Below are 23,395 nucleotides of genomic sequence, written 5' to 3'. Positions count from 1 at the left end.
TCCATCTTGGCTTGGAGGCTTCTAGCATTAGCATATAAACAATTGTATACAGTGTCTCTCTTCAAGTGTCTTTGGCTGGTGGTACTTTTGCTTCTCTGGATTGCTGTCTTGTCCCCCTGCACTCTCAGTGCCTAGTTCAAGGCCTATCCCATTAAAAAACTCATTTTTTTTGTCTTTATCAGTAGTGTAGTGAAGTGCAGGGTCTCTTCATGATAGTCACAGCTACACCGCCCTCCCCCCTTTTTTGCCCTTTTTTGGGTTGAGAATGAGATCCTTGTTAACACCTTCTCCCACAAAAAATTATGTCAGCATAAAAAAGGAGAGTGTTAGCTACCGGGGGAGATCTGTTCCAAACAGTAACCTTCTCAGTTCTTGTTGGCTTTCCCACTCAATCAGTGCATAATAAGATCTCCCTCATTCACAATTTAATTGTGGATGAAGCAGCCGATCTGGCATGTATAACCAAGACCTGGGTGGGTGAGCATGGGGGAGTCAGTCTCTCCCAGCTATGTCCACCAGGGTACCGGGTCCAGCATCAGGGTAGACCTGAGGGTCGGGGAAGGGGGTTGCTGTGGTCTATAGGAGCTCCATCTTCCTCTGCAGGCACCCTGTCCATGTGAGTACTGGTCTGGAGTGTTTGCACCTTATGTTGGGTCAGTGGGACAGACTGGGGATTCTGTTGGTGTACCACCCACCCCGCTGCCCAACAGACTCCCTAGCTGAGCTGACGGAGGTGGTCTCGGGTGTACTGTTGAGATCCCCCAGACTGTTGGTTCTGGGGGATGTCAACTTCCATGCCGAGGCCACCTCATCCAGGGCGGCTCAGGATTTCATGGTCTCCATGACAACCACGGGACTGTCCCAATATGCCATTGGCCCAACACATGTAGCAGGGCATACTCTAGATTTGGTTTTTGCATCTGGACATGGAGTTGGTGATCTGAATGTGGGGGGCCTTACGTCAGTCCCTCTGTCATGGACTGATCACTACTTGCTGAAGTTTAGACTTACAGCGGCTTTTCCCCTCTGCAAGGGTGGGGGACCTATTAAGTTGGTCCACCCCCAGAGACTAATGGATCCGGATGGTTTCCAAAGGGCTCTGGGGAGTTTTCCGGCTGATAGGGTTGGCGCTTCTGTTGAAACTCTGGTTGAACTGTGGAATACAGAAATGACCTGGGCGGTTGACATGATTGTTCCTGAGCGCCCTCTTCTATGTAGAGCTCATACGGCTCCATGGTATACCCCAGAGCTGAGAGCGATGAAACAATATAGGAGACGGCTTGAGTGCAGATGGAGGCAAACTCCTAGTGGATGCAATTATACACTGGTAAGTGCCTATGGTAAGCTGTATTTAGGGGCAGTGAGGGTGGCAAAAAAACAATATTTTGCTGCCACTATCAAATCATCAATCTGCCGCCCAGCGGAGCTCTTCAGAATTGTCCGGGGGCTATTACACTCTGGCCCCAGGGACATGGTAGAACCATCTGAGGCCCACTGTAATGAATTTGCTAGGCACTTCCAGGATAAAATCTTTAGCATCCGCCAGGACTTAGACTCCAGTGTTATAGCAGGTGAATCAAGCGAGGTATCCAGAGCACAGCCTTGTCCCGAGTTCTTGGATGAGTTTCAGTTGGTACAGCTTGAGGACGTTGATAACGTGCTTGGACAGCTTCATGCAACCACTTCTGTGGTGGATCCTTGCCCTTCTTGGCTAATAAAAGCTAGCAGGGATGGAACAGCCGGCTGGGCCAGGGAAGTGATTAATGCCTCTCTGCGAGAGGGGGTGGTCCCTGGCTGCCTGAAAGAGGCAGTAGTGAGACCACTCCTGAAGAGACCTACCCTGGACCCAGAAAATCTTAATAACTATAGGCCGGTAGCAAATGTTCCATTCCTGGGCAAGGTCCTGGAACGAGTGGTGGCAGGCCAGCTCCAGACACTCTTGGATGAGACCGATTATCTGGATCCATTTCAGTCGGGTTTCAGGCCTGGTTTTGGCATGGAAACAGCCTTGGTTGCCCTGTATGATGACCTTTGTCGGGAGAGAGACAGGAGGAGTGTGACTCTGTTGATTCTCCTTGATCTCTCAGCGGCTTTCGATACCATCGACCATGGTATCCTTCTGGGAAGACTAGCTGAGTTGGGAGTGGGAGGTACTGCATTGCGGTGGTTCCACTCCTACTTGGCAGGTCGCCTACAGAAGGTGGTGCTTGGGGAACAATGCTCGGCACCCTGGACTCTCCAGTATGGGGTTCCGCAGGGGCAGTTCTGTCCCCCATGCAGTTCAACATCTACATGAAACCGTTGAGTGTGGTCATCCGGAGCTTTGGAGTGTGTTGCCATCAGTATGCTGATGACACACAGCTCTATTTCTCCTTTTCATCTTCTTCAGGTGAGGCTGTCAAAGTGCTGAACCGGTGCCTGGCGTGACAATGGACTGGATGAGGGCTAATAAACTGAGGTTCAATCCAGACAAGACTGAGATGCTGCTAGTGGGTGGTTCTTCTGACTAGATGGTGGATGTCCAACCTGTTCTGGATGGGGTTGCACTCCCCCTGAAGGAGCAGGTTCGTAGCTTGGGGTTCTCCCAGAACCATCTCTGTCACTTGAGGCTCAGGTAGCCTGTGGCACGGAGTGCCTTCTACCAACTTCGGTTGGTGGCCCAACTACGTCTCTATCTGGACAGGGATAACCTGGCTTCAGTTGTCCATGCTCTGGTAACCTCCAAATTAGATTACTGCAATGCACTCTATGTGGGGCTGCCTTTGAAGATGGTTCGGAAACTGCAGCTTGTGCAAAATGCAGCATCCAGATTGGTAACAGGGACCAGAAGGTCCGAACATATAAAACCGATTCTGGCCCGCTCGCATTGGCTGCCTGTATGTTTCCGAGCTCAATTCAAGGTGCTGGTTTTGACCTATAAAGCCTTACACGGCTTGGGACCACAATACCTGATGGAACGCCTCTCCCGATACGAACCCACCCGTACACTACATTCAAGATCAAAGGCCCTCTTCCAGGTGCCTACTCCAAGGGAAGCTGGGAGGGTGGCAACAAGGGAGAGGGCCTTCTCAGTGGTGGCCCCCAAATTATGGAATGATCTGCCTGACGAGGTGCGCCTTGTGCCAACACTGTTATCTTTTCGGTGCCAGGTCAAGACTTTCCTCTTCTCCCAGGCATTTTAGCATGTGTTTTAAATTGTTTTTATATTGTTTTAAATTTTAAAATTGTGTTTTAGATTGTTTTTAAAATATGTGTTTTAAATTGTATATTTGTTTTAATGTTTCTGATTGCTGTAAGCCGCCCAGACAGCTTCGGCTATGGGGCGGTATACAAGTGCAATAAATAATAAATAAATAAATAATCAATGTAAAAGCAGTTCTGCCATCTTTTTTATTTTGAACACCAGCAGTTTGGTTCCATCTGAGGTCAAGTCAAACGTGTCTCTTGTACAGGCTGGCTTGTCTCAAAATGTTTCCCAGTGCCTAAAAATTCCAAACCACTCTTTCTGACACCATTGTTTCATCTACACATTGAGATTACAAACTGCTCGTGTCTAGCTGGCCCTGCATGTGGAACTCGTAAGCATTTCAGAGAAAGCTACCTTGGAGGTCCTGGCTTTAAGCATCCTACCTAGCAACCTAAATTTTGCTTCCAGGACTTCACGACTGCATTTCCCAATGTCATTGGTGCCAACGTGTACTGCAACCACTGACTCCTCCCTAGCAGTACTTACCAATCTACCTAGCTGATGGGACAGGTCCGCAACCTTTGGGCCAGGCAAACAAACCCACAACCTTTGGGCCAGGCAGACAAATCACCTTGCGGTCTGCACACCCATCACACACTTTAGTTTCTATGTTCCTAATAATCAAATCACCCACTACCAGGATCCTCCACCCTCTGGAGAAGTATTCTCAGCATGAGAGGATATCTACTCATCCAACAAGTAAGTGTCCTTTCTAAGGGATCATTTCCCTCTTCCTCAGATGGACGGTGTCCTTCCTCAAGGCTCTCATTCTGAATGAAATCCAGAGAGCAATCATCTTAGGAGTGGGGCACAGCTGTAATGTTCCCAAAGGCCTCATCAACAAACCTCTCTGCCTCTCTCAGCTTCTCCAGGTCAGCCACCTTGGCCTCAAGAAAACAAATTTGTTCCCAGAGAGCAGGACCTCATTGCACCAAGTGCACACCCATGACTTCTGACCAACAGGCACATAGTCATACATATTACAGACAGTGCAAAACACTGGAAAGCCCCTAAACCCCTGCTAGCTTCCAACCTGCATAATTGTTTTGATAGTTTATTGAGTTAATTTATAGAAGCTTAGGTTTTGTTTAGGTCAGGAAACAGATGGGCAGAATGGGGTGCCCTGGTTTCCTCGCCTTGCTGCTGAGCTCACTCTGCAGCTTAACTCATCTTGATGCTTTGTCAGCTAGGGGCTCTCTCTAGCTCATGGAGCAGGCTCCCTTGCTGGGCTGTTCTAAATGTATTTGTGTGGTTCCTCCCAGCTACTACTGCCAGTAAGTGAGTCCAGGGGGTGTGGCTTAAACTCCTGCTCTAAGTCAATTGCAGAAGGGCAGATGAGGCAATAGCATAATGCCCATGGTGACAGAGGTAGATCATTATCTCCTCCTCCTCCTTCTTCATTGTTTTCTGCAACCATAGGCCTCTGAGTAATGCTGCTGCAACATAACATACTGTTTCTTCCAATGAAGTTTCTTGGAAGGAAATGGCATCCCTTGGGACCATTTTGGGTGATAAATGTGAGCCCTGTGGGCTGTTCCAAAAGGAGTTCTGCAGCCACCCCTACCACCACTTGCAGCTGGAAGAAGATGAACAACCACCACATTGCAGTATGGTGAGCATCCCCAAATTTTGGGATGAATTTTGTCTAGTGACCTTGTCCATATTAACATTCAGCTTTAATCTGAAATGATATGAGGAGAAATAAAACTTCTTTGTGTGGTTGCTCATTCATATATGCAATCATTGCTCCTTGCTAAGTGATAAACATGCAAATGTTAACCAGCTCTAATTGATCTATTGTTGTTTCATGAACAGCCAGGCCCAGCTTCATTAGATGGCATTCAGGGCCGGCACCAGGCCTGACTGGGCCCGTGGGCACCAGACTGACTCGGATTGTCATGCTCCTCAACATCTCCTCCCAATGCAGGTGGTGCTTGCTTAAATAGGCCTGCCCATCCCACCTCCTGCATTGCCGCATCAGTGGATCAGAGAGTGGGAGCTCTACCCTCCCAGCCTAAGGAGGGCCCCTTCTGGACTGCAGGGGCTCTCGGCCTGTGCCCACCTGGCCACCCTCTGGCATCAGGCCTGATGGCATATACAGACATGGGTGGTCCTACAATATTCTACTACTACATGGCTTCTTTTCTAAAAAATGGAACCAATTGTGGGTTGTTGTTTTTGAAGACCTCTAAGAGTAGCTCAAAGGGTAGATCAATAATTTTGGTAAGTCATCTGGACCTTCTGCCTTAAGCTTAGTTTGCCAGTGTGTATTTCTTTCCCTTAATTCTTCCAAAGACCATCTGGAGAAGTTCTTACACTTACAAAATGTTCCAGCTGATGAAACAGTCAGTCCATCAGTATAATATTACCATAGTACCTTGTAGCAGAACACCCACTTGGATTTCTAGTGCATTGTCTAAAATTAGTGGGACCACTCAATCCAAAATCCTTTTTTGAAAAAAAAAGAGAGGTTATAAAAGTAAAGCAGCAGCATGTCAGCATCCCTGCCTTCCAACCAACCAGCTCCAAATGTGCCACTGTGCCTATTACATCTCATAAACACCAGGACAATAGCACCAGCTGCTCATTACTCTGAGGGAATGCTGTTTCCTCATATTTGGGCATAAATGGCACCCTCCTTCCTCTTTCCAAAGGAAGGCTGTCCTTGAGAGTGGCAGCAAAACATACAGTGTGACTATAATGGCATTTTAGACAAACAATGGGTTATGATATGTCTCTCCTGGCAGCCAGTTGCCATAAAAATATATAAAATAAAGAGATACACTAAAATGAAGGACATAAAATGTCTTTGCAGTTGGAAAAAAATGCTTTTGAAAAGATCCCCACCCCATAATTATTTCAGTGTCAAAACTATTACTCATTGGTTGGCTTCAATAAATCTAGTAGCACACACTGAGCTGCTGGGAGTATGTTAATGTGATTCAGGGGTGCCACATTAATTCTCTTCCAGGGACTTTTTGAAGGGAAAAGGGAAGAACTTGTGGCAAAGTACTTTTCAGTTTGTGCTCGTTTAGCCTGAAATAAGAAGCATGTTGGAATATTGTGAATATATGAGATGGATATCTTAGCTTTGATTTGGGATGCTCTTTAGTGCTTTCTAAACACTGCCAAACAAATGGAAGATTCGGTTTTGCCATATCTTAGCCAGCACTCCTGAGAATTGTGGTATTACTGCCCATCTGGGTACACTCTTGGCACTGCTCGATTCAGTCGCATGCCATTGTTTCAGCTTTTTTTATTTAAATAATAATAAAAAGGAAACGTGTTTTCTAAGCTGTTGTTTCTAACAGAACACAGCTGTTTCATGCTGCTTCTATATTTTAGCATGGCCCCATCTGTCCGCCACTCCAGCCTCTCTTCCTAGATTTGTAGGGCAAAGACAGAGCCATGAGTGTGTCAAGTGTTGTGCACTTTGTAGGTGTCTGTGTGGGTAGAATATCAGCGAGAAAGAACGATAGCATTCCTCCGTTTCACCATTGGCATTTTGTTAACAATTAGCTGCTTAAATCTGTCTATTTTTGGCTTCTGAAGCCACTCTTTGAAACTTTGAATGTATTCATTGTTGTTTGACAATGACTGTGGAGAGAATGAGCTGATGGATTTTATATCCCAGGTCAGTCCCGCAGCAGCCTTCAGCCAATCAGTAGGATGCACCCAGTGATGTCCATGTGCGAGCAGAAGGGACTTCTGTTTGTGCAATGGGATGCCGCTTTCCTCTCCTCTCCCTTCAATCCTCTGCACACCCTCAAAATCTGCTCTGCAGGGTTGAGGGATCCTCTGGACCAGACTTTAGAGGTGCAGAAGGATTACAGGAAAGAGGAGAAGAAGGTGAACTTTTGTAGACTGAGCAGAACTCTGCTGGTTTAACAATGGATTCTGCCCCATATGTCTGAGCATCAGTTAATCCTTCAGTAAAATGGGAAGATGAATGACCTATCTCACAGGATAAATATGAGGACAAGTAAGTTTGATGTCCCAGTCCAGCAGATCTTCTCAAGGTTTTTTATTTATTTCATTATAATTTTCCTAGCAGTGGCTTTGGGAAAAAAAACAGGTTGGCAGGCTGGTCTTTAATTTGAATTTGCACATTAATTAATTTAATATTATGAATTCCTCACTTTAAATAAAAGTTGTAGCTTTGGACTATGAAAAAAACAGTGGCTGATTTGTTATTTACAAAGTAGGGATTTTTTTCTTGTTTGTTTAGAAATAGAAGAGTTCACTGACATGGAAAAAGAGGGAAGCATTCATTGTACCTAATGGCAGTGTCCTTATACTCATGGTAATTACTACTATTCAGATTTCAGTGCTTCACTGTTCACAAGACTAATGTTTATTCAGACCAATAAAGCTGAGGTCTATGACACGTCTAAAGTAATGTTCAAATATGTTTCTTCAGCCAAGGATGAGTGATGTTAGTCCCTTTATGCTTTACTGAGCATCTTTGCCACTTTGTGAGTAGGGATAAGCAAGGAAGATGGAAGCCTGTGAGGGAAGTTTCAGTGATGTGAAGGATTAACTATACTTATTGTGAGAGGGGACCATTGTTCATCATCTTTTTTTGTCCCCCCCCCAAAAAAAAATCTATGTCATGCAAGGCTCATCAAGGTGGTGAGAATGCAATGAGTTCTCATGGAAAAAAAGACGGTTATGTTCAAACTGAATCCATGAGTCTGGAAGGTGCAGCTGGTGCCAAATGCAGTGGTGCAACTGCTGACTGGGACAGGATATCACCAACATCTTACCCCGCTGCTGAAAGAATTGCACTGGCTGACAATTAGCTGCCAGGCCAAGTTCAAGGTGCTGGTTTTGGCATACAAAGCCCTATACAGTTTGGGACCAGGATACCTGAAAGATCATCTTACCCCTTTTGTACCCAGTTGATCACTGCACTCTGCAGGCAAGGGCCTCCTGCAAATACTATTTTATCTCAAGGTCCTTTCTGCTGCACAACATAGGAAGCGAACCTTTAGTGTTCCAGCACCTACCCTTTGGAATCCCATCCCTTTCAATTTTAGGAAGGTCCCATCTCTGTTATCTTTTCAGCGCCTATTGAAAACCTTCCTCTTTCAACAAGCCTTTTAAGTAGAGATCTTATCCCAGTTTGCGTTTGTTTTGGAATTGCTTTTTATGATGTTTTTAAAGATTTTTTAAAAATATGTTTTTAAGATGTTTTATTTTAAAACTGTTTTTAAGAAGGTTTGTTTTTGAGATGTTTTAAGATGTTTTTAGTGTTTTGTTCTCTGTTTGCCACCCTGGGCTCCTCCTGGGAGGAAGGCCAGGATAGATGGTTAATTAATTAATTAACAAAAAACCAATGTATCATACAGTCACTGGCATTTAAAATTTGGCTTTGCAAATGGTATTAATTAGCACACTCCAGTCTTTGTCATCAGCCATTGCCTAGGGGAGGAAGGATAACTTTGGGGCAGGGGATTGCACCTCTGTCTCCTGTAAAGAACATCATGGCAAGAGAAAGAGCAATTTGTCCCCATCCATCAACCACAGGACTGACAGTTGCTGGGTTGCGTGTGTGTCTATGTCTGTATGAATGTGAATCTAGGGTATTTTAATAGGTTGTAATATTGTAGCTGTATGACTAACATTGGCTATTACCCTAGAATTTCAATGGAACTACAGGTAGTAATATTAATACATTAGCAATATTGATACATATGGAAATTTGTATCAATATAGTGGAAAGGGGATTTGAGGCAAGAGATCTCATTAGATGTACTGAATTCTACATGAAAACGTGTCCCACAGCAAACCATAAATACAAATCTTAAGGAAAAGTTCTATAAATGTATGTTTTATTTGTACCTAACATCATCAGTGCTCGATCATATTTATAAGGGCAGAAATAACACATGTTGAAGATACAAGTGCTGGTATGCTTCATATATTGTGGTCATGTCTTAAAATAATGACTTTTTGGGTATGTATAATAATAATAAACAAAATAAAAGTTATTATTTATTTATTTATTCATTCATTATTTGATTTATATCCCCCCTTCCTCCCAATAGGATTATGAATTAGCAGCAGACTCATTAGTTATACTGTTCAGCTATGTAAAATACTTGGTCTTAACAGAAGATGTAGAAATGATCGTTCATTTAATAACAGCTGCTCATATAACAATATGCTATAATTGGGGGAGGGGAATCAGAAACCCCCCTATTAGAAGATTGAATTCACAGGATCCAGGAGTTAATTCATATGGCTAATGTAGTAAGAGTAAGGGAAGCAATACAGATTAATTATTTATTAAAAATGGAGCTTATTTGTTTGTGTAAAAGAATACAAGAAAATATTCAACCACATATATTGCTAGGGATAGTGTAATGTAGCTTGGAATGATCTCATCTATGATATAAATAATTAATGAGCACTCTATTTTTTTCCTTTTATTTATTGTTAATACATTTTTTAATGTGGGCTAAGCCTGAACATTATTGTACCACATCTCACTATTATAAAATATAAAAATAAAAGAAATCTGAATAAAAAATAGTAGTAGTAATTATCTGTACATATAAATTACCAAATGGAAATTTTATGCAGATCTGTACCCTCTTTCATCTATTCTGATGTGTGCTTCCTCTTTCCAGGTGATGTGTAAATGGCCACCTTGGGTTCACTGATCTCCTATGATATGTCCAATATAGTCCACAGAGTGTGCTGAAACTGCTGGGGGGGGGGAGGGGAGTGAAAGAGAGAGGGAAGATACTTCTCCGTTTATTCACATCTCAAGTTTTTAGTCTGGACATCTTTTAAACATGCTCCCACACAAGACGTGCTATCAAGGCCCACTGGAGTCAAAGGCAAATAGCATGCTCCAAACAGGCCAATGGTCAGGTCACAGAACATGGAAACAAGGGCCCAAAGCAGACCCCCTAAGTCAGTCTGGTATGGTCAGGTTTCATAGCAGGAATGTGAGGTAGTTCTCTCAGAGGCAGTTTGCTCAGACTGAAGAACCATGCAAGCCTGGGCAGCCAGGCCCTAACTGGTTCCTCAGGTCACCAAATCTTACAAGACAAAACAAAACACCTGGCAATTACTGTTGTGGCACTGATGCATGGCAGATATCAAGTTCAAAAGCTCACTCTGTCTGGAAACAGCCGTAGTAACCCTGGGGTTGTATTCAGTGTAGTGCTAAGGCAATTGTTCCATCAGCACAAGGGTTTTCCTTGCTTGATGGAACAATATCCTCCCTCTCCTCCTCCTAAATCTGTTCTGGGGTTCCCTCAGCCCTTCAGAGCAGATTTGGGGATGGCATGTGACATGTGCAGGAGGAGGGGGAAAACTCTGTTGTGCTAGCACTAACTCTACCTCTAGCATAAAGCATTAGTTGAATACCACCCCTAGATTCTAACTTTTCTTGTGGGTGGAGTTTTGCATATTTCCAGTGGTCCTCAGTTCAGTTATGAGATGTAGATAATGATACACACAATGATGCTACATTCACCAAATCTGTTGAGTGCTCCTGTTCATTCCTTTCAATAAAACTGGCAGAGGAATAAAGTAATTAATTATCAGGTGCTTTTTTAATGATGATCCCTCTGTCCCCCAATTAGCTCAATTTTTTATGTATGTTATTGGCAACAAAGTATATGAATTGCTGTGTTAATTGAAATAAAAACATGTCAAAAGTTAGATTGTGACCTCTTTGGGGCATGGATTTGTCCTTCTCTACTCTGTAAAGTGTTGTACACATGGATGTCATTATAAAGAACACAGGTGGGAAAACCTGTGTTATATAGTGGCATATACAGGCATATCCCACTTAATGTCGCTTCACTTAATGTCGCCTCGCTATAACGTACATGCTCCATACCCCACCATACCCCACTTTAATGTAAGCGCTTCGCAATAACGGACACTGACGGAACTTGCATTCCACGTGCCATGTGTGTTGCGAAGCGTCGTCTTAGCGATCTGAACGATCTGAACAGAGCGATTGAGCAATCTAGTGATATGAGCGGCTGCTGCCTTGGAGACAGAACTGTAATCGTTTAAATGTAAATCATTTACCTTTAAGTACTTTACTTTAAAGTACTGTAAAGAGCGATTGGAGCTCTGCCTGCCCTGGCCTAGGTCGGTGGTGGCAGTGTGTGTGTGGGGGGGGGGGCACCTCGTGCTCTTTAGATCCCCCTGATTTCATTTTAGATCCCCTGAATTAATTTTATTGTCCCATATTATACCTCTCCCTCTCCATTGTCCCATCTGCTTTACTGTCATTGCTAGTGATAAAAAAAAATCTTTAGATCCCCCTAATTTCATTTTATACCTCTCCATTGTCCCCCATTGTCCCATCTTCCTTTCCTGATTTAATTGATTGTGATAAAAAAATAAAAAAATCTTTAGATCCCCCTGATTTCATTTTATACCTCTCCATTGTCCCATCTTCCTTTCCTGCTTTAATTGAATACTTTTCTCTCTCTGCCTATCATTAGTTCTGGCTTTTGCCACTGCTGGCTTGTGTGTGTGTGTGGGGTGTGCATTGGTGTGTGGGGTGTGCATTTCCCTTGCCTTCAGTACAGTACAGGTACTGTAGTACAGTACTGTACAGTATTACGTACAGTACATAATGGCAGATACAAAGAAAAGTCATAAATCTATCACCTTAGATATGAAGCTTATTTTATTTTATGTTTATTTTAGTTATAAATGCGTTATTTACATCAGTTATGCCCATATATGATGACTGCAGTGCAGTACATGCATCAATAAGTGGGGAAAAAGTAGTGCTTCACTTTAAGTACATTTTCACTTTACATACACGCTTCGGTTCCATTGCTTATGTTAAAGCGGGGTATGCCTGTATGTTCTTGGACACCAGTTCCCATCAGTACCAACCAGCAAGGCTAATAGCCAGGGAAGTTTTTATTTATTTATATTTATTAAAATATTTGTATATTGCCATTTCACTAAAAACACCAAAGTGGTTTACGACACCTTAAGAACAACCATAGAATAAAAGCAAAAAAAGGGTCAACTGCTGTAAAAAAAAAAAAAAAGCATCTTCTTAATTGCCTGCATAAACCTGGTGGAACAAAAAGGTTTTCAGCAGGCACTTGAAAGGTAAAACAGAAGGTTGAATCTGCTGAATCTCTGTTGGCAGAGCATTCCAGAGAACTGGGCCGATGACACTGAAGGCTCGATTTCCACTGATACAAATAGATAATTAAATAAATATCTTCCATTAATAGGATTGCTCTTGTTGTCAACAGGCCCAGCACCAGCAGCGGCCAGTTTGGGCACTGGCTGAGAGCTCCTATAGCTGATAGAGACCTCTAGGGCTGGGGCTGGATGGGTGTAGCTTCCGCTCTGTGATCCATACAGGAATGGGGTTGCAGAGCATGCGCCCCATGACCTGATGCTAGCACAGATCACAGAGGGGGGAGGGAGCCTCCCTCTCAGGCAACACCCCCTGCTGGTGCAGACTGGCTGTTCCACTTCCCACATCACCATGTCGCCGTGTCAGCACACTGTGCATGCATGCTTGCCATCTTAGATGATGGCAAGTGTGCGCACACAGTGCCTTGACATGGCTGGGCCTATTTAAGCCCCCAGCAGCAGCTATACTGCCACTGAGGGCCCACTACAGCCTGGTGGTAGCCCTGATAAACTTCAATAATCAAATTTATTAAGGGAATTGAAAAGCTACTTAATTTATTGACAAATGGATTTATGGTAAACATTAAATTCTACATTTCTAAAGCTGAAGGTGGTCTCAATATATATTTAAAACCATGCATTGTATACATGTAATGAATACATTTCAGATGTTGTAGGAGTAAAAATCATTCCTAATATCAAACTAGGCAAACTCTAAAACCAGGTGAAAACTGAGAATGTGTCTCAAACCAGTAAATGGTTGACAGAATAGGGAGAGGGAGGAAGCCTCTGTGTTTAATCAATTTGATCAAATTTAACCTCTAGTAAAGTAGGCTTTGCCTGCATAAGTCATGCACACCCCTGCTGAGTTAAAGGATAAAATCGACTGTATCTAGGAAACTACAGCCAGCTAATCAACTTTAACAATATATTATTTTCATGTTCTAAAATTTCCCCCCTCTGTCTAAATCCTATGGGCAAGCTAACAGAACACAGAGTACCTGTGGTGCCCTTTCTTTTATAAGCTTCCAGGTTCAGCTCCTGGATAAAATGTACTTTGTTCATAACTGCATGAACCATGTAAGAAAACTGTACTGACAGGCAGGAACAAGTTGGTTCTGGTAACAAGTAACAAAGGTAATAGCCAGTTCTTGGTGCATATTTGTTTTTGAATTTATGCACTCTATGTGGGACTGCCCTTGAGGTTGGTCTGGAAGCTGCAGCTGGTGCAAAATGCAGCTGCATGACTGCTCACTGGGGCAGGGTATCACTAACGTCACCTTGCTGCTGAAAGAATTGCACTGGCTGCCCATTAGATACTGGGCTAAATTCAAGGTTCTAGTTTTGGCGTACAGAGCCCTATATAGCTTGTGACCACAATACCTACAAGATTGTCTTACCCCTTATCGCTAGGCTCTGCAGGTGAGGGTCTCCTGCAAATACCATCTTATCAGGAGTTGTGTTCCACACAACATAGGAAGCAGACCTTTAGTGTAGTGGCACCTACCTTTTTGGCGCCTACTGAAGACCTTTCTCTTTCAACAAAACTTTTAAAGCATTTACAAAACTTTTAAGGAGAGGCCTTATGCCAGACTTTGTCTGTGCTGGAATTGCTTTTTAAGATATTTTAAAAGATTTTTTTAAAAAGATGTTTTTAAGATGTTTGAGTTTAAAAATGCTTTTAAGAAGTTTTGTTTTTGAGATGTTTTAAGATGTTTTTAGTGTCTTGTTCTCTATTTGCCACCCTGGGCTCCTTCTGGGAGGAAGGGCGGGATATAAATTTAACTGCTACTACTACTACTACTACTACTAAATAATAATAATAATAATAATAATAATAATAATAATAATAATAATAATAATAATAATAATAATAATAATAATAATAATAATAATAAAAGTTCAAATCAAGCTTGACGGTTAGACAGTACCGCCCCAGGCACCAGGAAGTGGGGCAGTTGCCCCCGGCCCTGCACTTTGGGGGGTCCCGTGCTTGGCGATCTGCATATATAGAGTGAGAACCACTGACGGAGTAAAAGCAATACGATTCACAGAAACCAGCGACCAGTGGAAGAGATGAGACACGTGCTTATTTTAAGCCAACCAGTCCTCCCCTTTCCTTAGTGAGAATAACCTCATAAAGCCACAGAGGTTGCATTCGCATTTGCAGCCCCTGTCGCCGGTTCTGGAGCGAGAGACATGTGCAGAACTTCTTTCCCCCAAGAAACCAAACGGCAATGGAGCAAAGGTTTACAAAGTTCTCCTCAACCTTTCTTGCTTCCCCTCTCGCCTTTTTTTGGCCTTCAGGCACAAGGCGCATGCACAGGTTTACACAATTCACGTACCATACGAGAGGAGGAAGGGGAAAACACAAGCATTAAGCCCAACAGGAAAGCGAGGTGGGCCTTGGGAACATCATAGCAATAACAACACTGGTCTCAGCTACTCTGGGCTGGGGTCTGAAGGGCTCAAAGAGAGGGAGAACAGCCGCCTTTAAGACATTTCCCTTGAAAGACAGATAGTAATATAATTTTTCTCCACAATGGGAGTGAGGGGTTGTGGTGGGGGTCTTAACGCTAGTTGAAGCAGTCCTTTGCTCCTGTTTCAATGGAAGGGTAAATATATCACACACACACCCCGTGTGTATGCTCAAACTTAAGGTCAATATTGGAGGGGGTCGTTAATAAGAGGGGTAATGGGAGCCCATCTGGCCCTCTTCTTGAAGGGTAGACTGCTTTTCTCGCCCTCCCAGGCCTGTGGCTAGTTCTTAAGCAAATAAAAAACCACCAGGCAGCTTCATTCCTTCAAGGGATAGATAGTATATGTTGTCGCTGCCTCCCCCCCCCCAGGCCGGGGCTAACTGGGGCAAATATCTTCCACCATTTCGCGCTTCTTGGGAATTTGTAGGTCAGACTTCTGAATTTGCACCACAGTCGGCTTTTTCCTTCCCAGAAATGGTCTTGAAATGATACTGTTTTGTAAGCTGTTCATAGCTGTCTCTGTTACATTGAAAGAATGTGGGGGGGCAACTATACTTTTGCCCCGGGCCCCGCACATGCTAAGGGCGGGCCTGGGGTTAGAGATGGGGGGTTGGAGAACCAGGGAGAGGTAGTTAGATAAAAGAGTCAGAAAAGCTGCTAAGGTGTTAAAACAGTATGTTAAGTTGGAAAACTAGAAATATAAGAACACTGCATTTAATGATTGCCTGACCAGGTTGTTGTGTTCACTAAGTAAGCAAATATTTGTTTTCCGCTCTGAGTTCTGGTCTGGGTGGATTCTAAGGTAAAATATGTATCTATGGTAAAGGTACCACGGTAATATTATAGAATGAAAACCTTGTTGCTCCCTAAGTCTGAACGGGAAGGCAGGTCTCAATGGAGTAGCTGAGGAAATAACCTTGGTGACTACCATAGGCCCTTATGAGGGATCCTAGGAACTTCATATGGAGTGAGTCAGTTCTTGCTCTAAGAAAACCACTCACTCCAGTGGACATGTGTAAGTTATGAATAATTGCAAGTGGGATTATGCCTACATTATAGCCATTCCTTGAAAATTTAGGATTGAATTTAGAAACATCCAAGAAGAATTCTATCTATGCAATAGAACTTTCCTGACCTCTCCTGCCCTCTGCAGCCAACTCCAAAATCATCTCTTGAATGGCATGAAATATGGCACAGAGGGTGGACAGGAGAATTGTCAAAAAATGGGGGAAGGGCACTTTGCTCAAGCAGATGTTTCTTCCAGTTGCAGAAGGGATTCTCTGGGTCCAAACCATGTTCTTCCAGTCAGAGTTTATTTTGTACATTGTCATTTAACTCCTCCCCCTCAAAATTAGGCCATTGTTTTAGATTTTGCATGCTTTGATATGTCAGCTGCCTAAATGGCTACTGTGTGGATTGGCGTCCAAATGACATTTTCCTTATGAATGAATATTGAGACTGATTTTTGTAATATCTGTAAAGCTGCAGTCTTGTGGTCTCCGCAAGGATAGTGCAGATATGCCCCTCCACAGGCAGAGCAGGAAACCCACCCATGTAGGTAGCCTCCTTCCAGCTGCAGAAACCTTTGTGGCTATCCCTCTTCCATTGTTGATGCTCTGACTATGCAGAGGGCAAGAGGTTGGCATTCTGGAACTGTGCTGGGAGTAGATTCCATTCCCCTGGAGCTGGCATGCTTATTTCCTCATTGTGATCAAAGAGAGTGAAGATGATGATGATGATGATGATGATGATGATGGCAGCTAACAGAGGAGTGAATTGGGCTGTTTGTCCATCTTCAATTCTTCCTCCCCCCACCATGTTTTTATTTCTCTGCCCATATATTTGAATTCTGCTTCCCATTGCAATCCAAATCTTTATTCAATGCTGAAAAACCCAATTATTCAAATGGATCTTGACTTTATCCCTGTCTACTCTCATTTTAAAGACCCTCCATGGTGCAGAGTGGTAAGCGGCAGTAACACAGCCAAAGCTCTGCTCACGGCCGGAGTTCGATTCCAACGGAAGGAGGAAGTCGAATCTCTGGTAAAAGGGGTCGAGGTCCACTCGGCCTTCCATCCATCTGTGGTCAGTAAAATGAGTACCCGGCATATGCTGGGGGGTAAAGAAAGGCCGGGGAAGGAACTGGCAAACCCACCCCATATATACGGTCTGCCTAGTAAACGTCGCAAGACGTCACCCTAAGAGTCAGAAACGACTCGCACTATAAGTGCGGGGACACCTTTACTTTACTCTCATTTTAGACTGATGCAGACACAGAGGGGGCAGGGGGCAGGGAAGGGAGACATTTCTCAGAGATACTTGCATAAAAATAGTTAACTGGATGCTCGAAATTTACAAAATATCTTAGAATGTCTTAGATTATTTTAGAATGTCCTCAAGTTCTTTGTTGAATATTCATTAAATATCTTTTCCTCGAAGGGCATATAAATCCTGAGAAATGCAATACATACACATTTTAAACTTTGACAGAAAACACACATATTTCTAAGATAAAAGGGTTTTTTTCCTCCTCCTCCTCCTTTAAGCACTCTCTCAAATCATATATAATCAGGGACACTGGCAACACTGCTGCACCGAGAAGGACTGTGCAAGCCTCAAGAAATCCAAATGAATTCAATCCCATTAAATGTAATGGTGTGGTAAATCTCACTACACCATCTGCTGTAGAACACTGATACACTATTGGAATTCCACATCTTATTTACATAACAGATAAGAATGTGTTGGGAGATTTATATAGCAAATGAACACCCAGAGAAAAAGAACCTGTACGTTTCTAGTCTGTTCACATCTGGAGGTCATCTACATCTAAAATATATTTTGTGTATATATGCATGTATACTAAAGATGTGGTTATTTAGCCAGCTTTAGAGATGATGTCCGTTACTCCAGTTATTATGTATTTAGCCAAAAAGAAAACAAAATGTAGCATTAGTGGGATCTGAATTCCATCATCAAGTGAAAACATTGCCACCCCTAAATTAGTACATTTCTGAAGGAAATTTGTATCAAGCATCCCGACAGAAAGGGCATATCATATTTAAAACATCTGCGTGGAGAGTTCAGGAAACCACCCAGGGGCAAAACATTAAGGAAAAATATGCCACACATTCGTTCCTGTCTTCACTTACCCATTAAGATTGACAGTCTTACATATGAGATTTGTAACTTCATTTACCTGATACTAGTGGAGGGGGGGAGTAAAATGTCTATATGATATTGTAGCTCAATGCATCATAAAAGACAGAACTTTTATGAAGATGTAACAAGGGCAGTGCTACTGACATGTTGTTGATGCCTAACTTAATCATAATCTAAAACTCAAAATACTCAAAACTAAAATTCCCCTTTCATCCTCTGACCACTGTTCAATACCCAGTAACCACATAACATATATTCTTTGACCCCTTGACATTATAATGCCTTGACATATTTGATTCATCCATCTCCTTTGTTTCACATATTCACTGTGGCTGATATCTAACTAAGTCATACTCAGAGAAGAACCACAAATTGTTAATAGATCCACTCTCGAGTATGACTGGATATCACTAAATCATGTCACTTCTCTTTGTCCCCTTGGCTGAATTCCACGTACATCATATGACTATTAAAAATAAAACAAATGGTTTAGCCAGGTCTTTGTCCCTAGCTCTTGCAAAGAAAAAGCCAATATTGGGTAATGTATTGGAATTGTAAAGGAATCTTATGGATAGACTCATTAGGTCTTGCTCCACTTGCCCTTGTCCTTGTTTTGGTAAATTTCACTTTTACTTCGTAATGGTGTTTATTCTGGCCAGAAGAAGACTACCAGCTAAGGCTGCAATCCAGTACATGTCTACTCAAAAGTAAGCTCCATTGGGTTCAATGGGACTCACTCCCAGGTAAGCGTGTACAGTATTGAATTGCAGCCTAAGTGATAATCAGATTAGTATAAATAAGGCTTAGATGTGGGGTGCTGTCTTTCCTGGATGTTCACTTGCAACTCTAGGTTCCTATTATAAACCAAAGAAAGAAAGTAGCTCTCTAGGTAGGGACTATCTTTATGAAGGAGAGGTTAGCTGCAGCCATTTAGGTTCCTTGGTTACCAAGTCTGAGAGAAGGAGAAGCTCCTGAGAAGCTCTCTGTTGTCAGCTATTGACAAGTATTCTTTACCTGGAGTTGTGGCTGGACTATGACCATGGACCACTCAGCCACGTAGTTCAATAGGTGACCTTAGGCCAGTCACTGTGTCTCAGCCAAACCCCACAGGGTTGTTGTAAGGATAAAATCGGGAAGGGAGAGAATCATGTTTGTATACCACCTTGAGCTCCTTGGAGGAAAGGTGGGATATAGAGTAAATAAATAAATAATTTTCATTCCCGGTTGAGAAGTTTGTGGCACTGCTTCCATGCTAGACTTATTTATTGATATGTACATATTAAATGCGATATATCTTGCTTTTCAGTGATGAGGGATCCCAAGGCAGGGACACAACAATTTAAAAATACATAAAATCAATAAAACCAATTAAAAATAAAACATAAACAAAAACTATACAGCACATGAGAGACAAAATGTATATTAGCCACAAAAATGTTGCTGTCAAAACCATCTTTACAGAATGTTTAAATGACTCAGGATTTTAAATCAACTGACCCTCAGCCTTTCTGTGTATCCTTCTTCCTCTCCCACAGGTTCTGTCTCTGACTTCTTCTGACTCCTCCACCTTGCCAAAGCCCAAATCTGGTATTGGGAAGTGCGACACCATCTTGGCAGAGGTCTACCAACCTGGCTTTGGCTGTGTCTAACACTGATGCCTGACTCCAACACTGTCTTTGTTGTGCACCTAAATGGTACTGAAGGCCACAGCTGAGGCCATGGTTCACTTCCTGTTCACACTCACTGCACCAGTTACTGATCTCCAGGATTGCCACAAACACACACTAAAAGATACTGATAACTGGATGATAGAAAAGGTTTCAGTTCTGTTTCCAGATGTCCAGAAAGAGAAGAAAACATGCTGACAAGAAATCTTGTAATTTATTTCCATGTCTTACCTCTCTGCTCTGTGTAGGATGTAATTATATTGTCCCTCTGCTTTCTTAGACTACAGTGTAGAATGGTCTCAGATAGAGAGATCAGAGGATGTTGAGATTCCTCTTCCAACAAGCCTTTTAAGTAGATGCCTTACCCCAGTCTGCATCAATAACAGTAATAACAGTAACAACAACTACTAAGGGCAGCATTTACATCATAAAGACACAATATTCCCTCCATGTATTTGCACATCCTAGGCTTCTTTCAGACATGGGGCTTATTGCATTAGTTTAACAGATTAAAATGGTAGCGCTTCTGTCTCGATTTCTAAAATCCCTTTCACACTGCAGTACCTGTTGCGTTAAGGAACAGTAGCTTTTTCAGCCAATATACTGGCATTTTGTGCAACTGTCTTTCACATGGCTGCAATGAACGCCTTGTTTGTGTCACTCACTCATTATACACATGCACACTGTATTTCCCCACTGTGTAGGAGGTCTAAGATCTCATTCCCGTCGCCATGCAACCCCTCTCCTTTTAGCATCTGACTTTTTTTTTCAGTTGGATAGACACAGGGGTGTGGGGGGGGAATGCTGCTGTTACCTGCGCCTATGCCAGAATGCTGGAACAATTTTCATCAGGCACCCCCCCCCCAAAAAAAGTCTAAAGGGTGCAAATGCAGTTCATGCTGGGATGCCTGTCATGTGAGCAACTGCAGCTAGCAAAAAATTCCCATGATTTTCCAGGTTCCTAACCTTGCAAATGGAGTATTTCTGGTATTATTTATCCTGAAAATTAGTGCTGAACTTGCACTATATTCCACTAGAATTCCAGAACTACCTTGTACGACATGTGAAAGATCAAATATAATGCACAAATTACCAGGTAAGAAATCACCAGAATAACAGAATAAAGTGCAGTGTGAAAACAGTGCTAGTCTGCAGAGATATTTCTATATTATATTATCTACTGCATGAAGAGCTACAAATTAAATGGATTTCTTCTTCTAAGTAGTAAAACACCATTAAGTCAAAATTAAATGCAGTTTTAACTCTCCTCCATTCAATTAAATGATATTTTAAAAGTTATTAAATTTGGCTAGATTGTGCCTACTATTTACCATAATGTCCCAGGGAGGGTTACAATAATAGAAAATACAAGAATAAAATATGTTGCCAGGGTAAAGAGGTGTGTCTTCAGCATATGATGAAAGACATACAATGAAGGTGCCAGATGCATCTCTGTGGGGAAGGAATTCCACAGCTTAGGGACTGACACAGGGCACGTCTTCTCCTGGGACACCACCCTGAACTTCTGAGATCAGGGGAACTAACAAGAGGACCCCCTCGTGCACCTCTCTCTGCAGCCTGCCAACTGCATATGGTAGACTACAGAGAAAGACACAGCTGACAGCATGAAGTTTAAAGAACAGAAGCAAGCAAAATCAAATGCCTGGTTTATACATAACACTAAACCGTGGTTGGTTAACTCATGGTTTATTTATTTATTTTAATGGGTTACCCATGAGGTGTCTCAAAGGCAATCAAACAAACCACGGCTTGTTTCTCTAACATTTGTTTTGTTTTCCAGCTTCTCTTGCCTCATGCCTTTGCAGTTTGGTGAGCATGTGGGGCAGTGTCATAAAACACACTATAATTAAGGAAGGGCCCTGGGTCCACATATAATGCTAAATCATAATTAAAGCCAACCAAGGTTTGCAAGCCATAGTTAAACTACAGGGTAACATTCACACATGCCACTAAGCCATGGTATAATAAATCATATTTTAATAGACCATGGTTTAACATTATGTGCAAACCATGCTTCACACTGTTACATGCACATACAGACATATTTGCTCCAGCCTCCCTGTGTTTGCTTCCAGGATAGGGAAGCTACATAGGATGAATAGATAGACAGTGACATTTTTTCTTTTTGGTAAAATGGAAATTCAGTTGGGAGTTTGGGGGCTCATCTACACAGGAGTTTACTGTGGGTTTAGTGCTACTTACATTAATTCTCATGGTTCACATGATGTTACTGGCAAACAGAAGCTATCACACAGTTTTCCCCCTGTAAATCCATACTAACCCAATCCTCTGATCATACGAAAAGGGAAGGAAAAAAATGTCTTCACTACGTATCTCTAGTGCTTGCAGATGCTTTGCTCTGGTGCTTTTAGGTGGGTGTGTCAATCATTTCCCTCTCTATGCCCACTCCCTTCTCCTCCCTCCTTTCCTTTCATTTCCTGTGGGCTGAAGAGAAACGTCCGCTGCTCTCTTCCACTTTGCAAGTCTTTTTTATGTTGCTACAAATGGTGCCTTTATTTTATTTTCTCCCATAACTTATGTGCAAAAGCATAACACTGCTCAAACAAAGATTTGTATTTCATCTGTATTATACCAGTGAAAATACAAATAATCACACTTCCAGGTTGTTGTTTTTTAAATGAAACTTACTGGTAGAACAAACTGAGCAACCTCGGTTGCCAGGTAACCAGAGGGAGTGGAAATGTTAAAATAGAGGGTGTGGTCTTTAGGAAACTGCGTTATTGATGCTTCCTCTCAAATGTGACCACAAAATACCATGTTTGCAGCTGGCAATGCTCTTACTGTAGACCAGCCTTTCCCAACCAGTGTGCCTCCAGATGTTGTTGGACCACAACTCCCATCAGCCTCAGCCAGCATTGCCAATGGCTGAGGGTGATGGGAGTTGTGGTCCAACAACATCTGGAGGCAGACCGGTTGGGAAAGGCTGCTGTAGACAGTGCAAACAGAAAACGGAGGTAAAAGCAGCTTCTTTAGCATGAAGTTATGCTCCCATGTGGATAAGCCCTCTGAGGCAATGAAGGGGTTTGTTTTATTAATAACCAAAGAATCCCCCTCACCTACCTTATCACCCTGAAAATTAGGCAAGCAACCCCCATTAAAGAGAATCACCTCCTCCCACCCCAGTTTTTATAGTGTTCTGATTTACTTCTTTCACCTCATGAGTGGCTGAATAAATACAGCAAAGTCAAACATACCAATCCTTCAAATATGAAACCTGAGGGGGGAAATAAGAGAGAAGTCCTTTTTATTGTTGTTCAGGGAATGATGCATATTTTTATGAACACTTATGAAGGTAGCCATGTGGATACTTCCCAAGAAAGCTCTTGTGAAGAAACACCCTGAATATATTTTCTTCCTACCATTTTTGGACCTCTGAACTGAAACTGATTTGACAGTGACATGTCTGGAAGGGATGGTCCACTTAATTGTCTTTGTTCCATCTAAATGGTCAAGTAGTCTCTGAATCCTAAGCTCAAGGGGTGGGTGGGTATATATATGTGTGTGTATACATATATACACACACACAAACACACACATATATTTGAATCCTCTGACAGCTTTCTTATTAACTAAAGAACAATGAATCATAGGAACTGTGCTGACATCTGTGCTATAATAATTGTTACATTTTCAAGGAAAAATATCCTAAGGCT

The sequence above is a fragment of the Rhineura floridana genome, chromosome 7 (genome assembly GCF_030035675.1).
Source record: "Rhineura floridana isolate rRhiFlo1 chromosome 7, rRhiFlo1.hap2, whole genome shotgun sequence".
Lineage (NCBI taxonomy): Eukaryota > Metazoa > Chordata > Lepidosauria > Squamata > Rhineuridae > Rhineura > Rhineura floridana.
The sequence above is the reverse complement of the archived record's forward strand: the minus strand, read 5'-3'. Positions refer to the sequence as shown.